Below are 7,766 nucleotides of genomic sequence, written 5' to 3' on the forward strand. Positions count from 1 at the left end.
CATGAACACAGTGGCTGTGTTTGACGGGCACAGTGGCTGAGTTTGATGGCACAGTGACAGCGTTTAATGGGCACAGTGGCTGTGTTTGATGGGCACGGTGGCTGCGTTTGATGGGCACAGTGGCTGCATTTGATGGGCACAGCGGCTGCATTTGATGGGCACAGCGGCTGCGTTTGATGGGCACAGTGGCTGCGTTTGATGGGCACAGTGGCTGCGTTTGATGGGCACAGTGGCTGCATTTGATGGTCACAGTGGCTGCGTTTGATGGGCACAGCGGCTGCGTTTGATGGCACAGTATCAGCGTTTGATGGGCACAGTGGCAGTGTTTAATGGGCACAGTCAGCCGCAGGAGCTCCGCTTTAAAATTGTGAACACTCGTGGAATGGTGACAAATTATGGTGCTTAAAAATATCTATAGGTGACACTTCATCAGCCTTTACAGCACAGGTGTTCAACCTATGGCCCTCCAGCTCTTGCAGAACTACAAGTCCCATGAGGCATTGCAAAGCTGATAGTTACAAGCCTGACTCCCAAAGGCATGATGGGAATTGTAGTTCGGCAACAGCTGGAGGGCACTTATGCTTTACAGATACCAGTTCAGAGTTACACAGGAGATCTGGTGATGGAATTATTTCTCTCACTATAATGTCGGTGGCGATATCTCACGTGTGATCCGAATGCTGTTTATGTATGCGTGTGTGCGACCTACGTATTCATACGGGGGTGATTTAAATACACTTTATATTCTTATTATTTTATTACTTATTTTTTGAATCAAACGTTTTTATTTCCCACAAAGATGTACAATTTTCCAACACACAAACATATTTCCTTTGTTCTGTACATTCATTCCACGTGTGACATGCGTAGGTAATACATAAAAGTTCCTATTTGGTTATAGAGACTGTTACCATGTAGTGATACTGTTGTTTTTTCGGGGTACCAACATACCGTTTGCAATTATATATAGTTGAAGATAGCGATATATGAGACGCAGGCCCAGTAGGGCGGAACGTGAAAGAGGGAGATGTGCTCTGTAGTGCCACGCACACGTGTCAGATGCATTGAGCCACCAACATTTTATTACTTATGTTATACCTGAAGGGTTCCACATGTACTGGCACTTTAAGGCTGGCTCCACCCAGCAGTGATGACAAGGGTCAAGGGGCATAGTAGCCATCTTAGAGAGACCACATGTAGAAAGCAGAGATATGTAATGTCCTGAGATGCATGTTGCAGTGTACAGCTGTACTGAATAAACATCCATTGTTCCAGACCAGAGTCTTGTCTCCCTCTCAACACACAGGATATAACAGTGGCGACGAGGATGGGATTTACAAAGTGTCTATCAGTCTGAGAGAGAGACAAAGACATTGTGGATTGTCACCTGGATAAAAGCAATCACAGATCCCAGCAGGAAAATGTCATTAATCGGGACATTAAGTGAGTTTGATGGAGAACAGACATCCTGGAGTTCCTGGGTTGAGAGACTGGAACAGTATTTCAGTGCAAATGACATCCCAGACAACAGGCAAGTAGCAGTGTTCCTGACAGTGGTTGGGGCCAAGACATATGACACTCTGAGGGATCTGCTTTCCCCTGTAAAACCAGCAGCTAAGACATTGGCAGAGCTGCTGACACTGCTAGAGGATCACTTCCAGCCTAAACCATTAGAGATTGCAGAAAGATTTCGCTTCTATCAGCGGCAGCAGCAGACAGGTGAAGAGATTAAAGTTTATGTGCTCGCCCTTCGCAGACTAGCCTCTACCTGTTCTTTTGGGGACTACCTACCTACTGCACTGAGAGATAAGTTTGTCATGGGACTGAATTGTGAGTCGACCCAAAAGAGACTGTTAACAGAGAAAGACCTTACCCTTACAAAGGCAATTGAGATAGCTTCAGTGATGGAGATGGCTGTGAAAGATACAGAGGAATTGAACCCCCAGAGCAGAAGGGAAGAGGTGAAGCAGGAAGTTTTCAGAACAGCAGTCAAACCAACTGCTGCAAACTGGAAATACAGACCCCCACCAAGCCGGGAGTCAGCTTGCTACCATTGTGGGAATACAGACCATGATTACAAAGTCTGCCGGTTTAAGGATCAGACCTGTCATAATTGCGGTAGGACCGGCCATCTGAAACGAGTTTGCCGTAGCAAGAAGGTGCGAGATAAACAACCTCTGAACCCCAAGACTAAGACATATATGGTGGGAAGATATACATCATCATCTGAGTCAGAGGATGAGGCTGTGCTCCACAGGTTAGACATACATCATATGCATTCAGCACCCTCCGCAATGACTGTAGATGTAACCATTGAGGGAAAGAGACTCAAGATGGATGTAGACACAGGAGCAGCAGTTTCAGTTATCACCCAGAAACAATGGAGACAACTTCAGACACGAAAAACTGTCCGCCCAACACCAATCAAACTGCAGACATACTCAAAGCAGATACTCCACCCACTGGGTTACGCAAAAGTAAAAGTATTGTACAAGGGTCAGACAAAGAGACTGCCATTATATATCCTAGAAAATGGGGGACCCCCTCTCTTTGGGAGAGACTGGATTGCTCACTTTGGTATGCCAGACATCGCCATAAGTCCCTGTAACACCGTTACCATTCCATTAGGAGATAATGAGGGATGGGTGGTGTCCCTGAAGCAGCGGTTCCCAAATATTTTTGATGACCAGTTGGGAAAAATAAAGCATGACTGTGTGAGACTCAAGCTGAAACCCAACGCTCAGCCTAAGTTCTTCAAAGCTCGGACAGTACCTTTCGCACTCCGAGCAGGTGTGGAAGCAGAACTAAGTCGGCTGGAGGAACAAGGTGTCATCTCAAAGGTAGAGCACAGCGAGTGGGCATCACCAGTTGTACCGGTAAAGAAATCAAATGGGGACTTGCGCATTTGTGGCGATTTCCGCATGGCACTGAACTCTCAACTGGAAATAGACCAGTATCCCCTACCCAGAGTAGATGACATTTTTGCCTCTCTTGCAGGAGGTCAAAAGTTCACCAAGCTTGATCTCAAACAAGCATATTTACAGTTTGAGGTCCATCCTTCTTCCCGCAAGTTTCTGACCATCAACACCCACAAGGGACTGTATCAATATAATCGGATGGTGTTTGGGGTAGCCTCTGCCCCAGCCATTTGGCAACGAAAAATGGACGAGATTTTGGCGGACATTCCTTTCACTCAGTGCCTGCTAGATGACATGCTCATTACAGGTCAGACCGACCAGGAACACAAGCAGAATGTGGAGCTTGTGTTGGCGAGACTCCAAGAACAGGGTCTGAAAGTGAACTTAGCAAAATGCCAATTCATGGTGCCTAAATTGGAGTTTTGTGGCCACCTTGTGGATGCAGAAGGTATACACACCACGGAAGCCAAGGTTGATGCTTTAGTCAAAGCTCCAGCCCCAACCAACGTCCAGCAGCTGCGATCATACCTTGGCTTGCTGAACTATTACCACAAATTCCTGCCAGATCTGGCACACACCTTGTTTCCGTTGAACAAGCTTTTGGAGAAACACTCCATATGGGACTGGTCGGCTGCATGCCAACGTGCTTTTGAAGTTTCTAAGCGGAAGCTGTTGGCGTCACGCATGCTCGTGCACTATGACCTCCAGAAGCCTCTCACCTTGGCTTGTGATGCCTCACCCTATGGTCTGGGGGCGGTACTATCTCACATCTTACCAGATGGGTCAGAAAAACCAGTGGCATTTGCCTCCAGGTCTTTGACAAAAGCAGAAAGCAATTACTCACACATTGACAAAGAGGCTCTTGCGCTGATATGGGCAATTAAGAAGTTTCATCTTTACCTGTATGGTAGGGAATTCACCATACTGACGGACCATAAACCACTCCTTCAGATCTTTAGCCCTGACAAAGGCATCTCCCAGACTACTGCGGCCCGCCTCCAACGCTATGCCCTATTCTTGGGGCATACAGCTACAAAATTCAGTATCGTGGTCATGATGCCAATGCTAATGCGGACGCTATGTCCCGACTGACAGGGAGGTCCATGGACTCTTCTCCACCGGTCAAGAGTTGTCGTTACACCAGCCTGTCCTTCTTGTCTTCTGGGGAGATAGCAGCCCATACAACCAAGGATACCTTTCTGAAAACCATACTCTCCTGGGTACGTTCCGGTTGGCCTGCAACTGTCACACAGGAGTATGAACCTTATTTCCGTAGGCGTATGGAATTAACTGTGGCTGGCAACTGTGTTTTATGGGGAGACCGAGTGATCATTCCACAGACCCTCCGGAGACACATTCTGGACTTGCTACATACTGGTCATCCCGGGAGCACACGTATGAAACAAAAGGCCAGAGGCTATGTGTGGTGGCCAAACCTAGACTCAGATATCACAACATATGTGAATGCTTGTGCTGGATGTGCACAAACGGCAAGAGACCCTCCTCGAGGGTGCGTCCAGCCCTGGACTTGGCCCACGGTTCCTTGGTTTCGCCTACACTTGGACTTTGCTGGCCCGATCAGAGGACACACCTTCTTGATCATAGTGGACGCCCATTCAAAGTGGCCTGAGGTCATTCCTGCTACTCAGCCAACGACTAAGGCAACGGTTTCCATACTGTTACATCTCGCTGCTACGTTTGGATACCCCAGAGAAATCGTCACAGACAACGGTGCACAATTCACCAGTCAGGAGTTTCAGCGTTTCCTGACTTCCCACAACATCAAGCACAAGTTGACCGCACCTTACCACCCGGCTACAAATGGTCAAGCAGAGCGGTTTGTGCAGACTTTTAAACGCTACTTCAAAGCTACAGTGGCTGCAAGTAAACAACAGTCCCTGTCACCCCAGCAGCTGGACTCCTTCCTTTCTGCTTACAGAAACACACCACATGCAACCACTGGGAAAACTCCAGCAGAACTCCTTCTGGGGCGGCAGCCATGGACTGTTTTGGATATGCTCCGCCCTCAAACAGTCCAGGAACATGTACTACAGTCCCAAGACAAAATGGTCAAACACAACGAGCTCCCCCGATTCACAGCCCAACAAAAGGTATGGGCCCGATCTTATGGGGCTTCCAACACCCGTTGGCTTCCTGCTGTCATTGCAGAGACTTTGGGACCCAAGATGTACAAGGTCCGCCTGGAAGATGGTTCCATTTGCAGACATCATGCGGACAAACTGCGTCCTCGTTCTCAACTGCCCGAATCCCTGATGCCAGCTGAACCACCAGTGTCTCAAGGATCTGCTCCCAGCGAATCAGGATGCACAGAGACTGATGATTGTGGGGACTCTGAACTTTTGAACTCGTCTCCAACAGAGCCCTCCAGCTCTGGTCCGGAGGTCTGTTTACCCTCTGAGCTGGGGGATCCCTTCTTGGCCCCGCCGGTACCCATTCCGGCCAGCCCAGTATCCTCCGGTCCCGAATCGCTGGATGCCCGGCCTCAACGATACGGTCGCCCTCCTGACCGGTTTCAGTTGCAAGAGCGGTTACGAGACTTTCGACGGGGCCGACGGAAGTGATGCGATGACATATTAACCCCGCAACGGTTCCTGGAAGCTTGAAGTCCCGTAATTCTCCTTTGTTTGGAGGACTGTTATTGGACAGCTATCAGTTAATGTTTTGTGCCTGTTATTGTTTTGTTGTGTTTTTTTTTTTTTTGTTTTTTTTTGTTTTTTTTAGGGATGGGTGGAAGGTGTTATACCTGAAGGGTTTCACATGTACTGGCACTTTAAGGCTGGCTCCACCCAGCAGTGATGACAAGGGTCAAGGGGCATAGTAGCCATCTTAGAGAGACCACATGTAGAAAGCAGAGATAACCTGTAACGTCCTGAGATGCATGTTCTAGGGTACAACATGTACTGAATAAACATCCATTGTACCAGACCAGAGTCTTGTCTCCCTCTCAACACAGAGGATATAACAACTTATTTGATTAACCTTTTCAATTCCCTTGCCCTACCTCACGTCAGCACACAATGGGTTAACGCCCGTCTGGAAGACAGCCCCTCCCCCACTGGAGGTTTTTTTTGGTAATTTTCCAGGTCACCTGTTGATTGCAGTTGGTACTTTGGTTGTTGCATGTATATTCCCCCCCCCCCCTACTGCACCGTCCCTCCAGGTTCAGTCTCTCATGGAGTTAGAAGACCCCGAATGTTGGATGGTAAACCCTCCTGATACTGGGTGCCAGGCCAGGGGCAATGTTGCTTAAACAGCACTATCAGGCATCCAATCATAGCAGAAGACGGGGAGAAGACATCAAGGACTTGGAGGGAGCGTGGAGGACAGCACCGTGACCCGAGACAGGTGGCAAATAATTTTTTTTCCCCAGAATAAAGGTGGATAAAGCACCTGGACCAGATGGCATCCACCCACGGATCCGAAAAGAATTGAGCTCTGTCATTTCAAATGAATTGTCAGGTCCCGGCAATACAGATAAAATTCATAAAAAAAACGCATGAGTTTCTAACCCCCCCACCCCATTACCAGACCCTTTGGGTCTTATATTAAGGTAAACTGGAGCCCAAAAAAGTGTGGGGGTCCCCCCAAATTGATACCAGGCTCTTCGTGTCTAGTATGGATGTTAAGGGGAATCCTGCACAAATTTCTTTTAAATGACGTAGGGCCCCCCCAAAATCTAGACCCTTAGATCCCGACCCCCATGTGAATTGGTAAGGGGTACCCCTACCATTTCACAAAAAAAGTGTCAAAGATGGTAAAAACGACAGGAGACACTTCAGGACAAGTTCTTTATTATATATAAAAAAAAAGTCCAGCGATGTCCATTCATCTTCTATTTAGCTGAACAGCTCCACCTCCATTGGAGGCTCCTGCTGACTCGTTTTGACAGCCATTATATACCCGAGGGTGGGGTCACCCGTTTACATCACCGGACGGCCCAGCCCTCAGGTATGTAACAGCTGTCACTAGCGGGAGCCTTCCACAGAGTTTAACTGTTTATTTTTGGTCTCTGGGGGGATATACATCGCTGGACATAATTTTTTTGTCTTACCACTTTTTTGTGAAATGGTGGGCAGGGGCATACAATGTACCCTGCTACCAAATCAAATAGGGAGACTTCCAGACTCAAATAAGCCCCACAACCACTGGGCAAGGGATGAAGCCCTCCCCATGAGGGCATGTGGCCTGGTTCAGGAGGGGAGCGCTCTCATCCTCCTTTTCCACAGCCTGCCAGGTTGCGTGCTCAGATAAGGGTCTGGAATGGAATCTTGGGGAGACCCCTATGCCACTTTTTAGTAAATTGGTGCAGGGTTCCCCTTAAAATTCATACCTGAAGGGCCTGGTATGGATTTTGGTTCCCCTTAATACCAGACCTTTTGGGGAACCCAATGCCCTTTGAGTTGTATCTGTATTACTGAGACCCGACAATACATTAGTTGCAATCAGTTTTTGTGTCTTTGCCTTTTTAATATCGTTAGGGCTCCTATAGATGGGAAAGTGGACTTAAGGTCTGTGTGACGCAAAAAACCCCATTGCAGTTCAAGACATAAAATACATGAAAGTGGGACACAACAGGCCTGTTGTGCCGAAGTCATTGGCAAGACCTGGCGTTATTTGGCTGAAGGTGGACTTTAAATACTTGATTTTCAGCACAGATTGAAGTTTATACACCAACATCCAATTGTGACTTCTCCCCTACTTTGTTCACAAGGGTCCACACAGAGAATCAGTTAGAGACAGCCTAAAGGATGGGACCACAGATGAAGGGGGTTGCCTTGGGAAACACTAAGGTTATGGGTGCACGTCCTTTACATTAAGAGGTCCAAT

This window comes from Rana temporaria, chromosome 4 (assembly GCF_905171775.1).
Source record: "Rana temporaria chromosome 4, aRanTem1.1, whole genome shotgun sequence".
Taxonomy (NCBI): domain Eukaryota; kingdom Metazoa; phylum Chordata; class Amphibia; order Anura; family Ranidae; genus Rana; species Rana temporaria.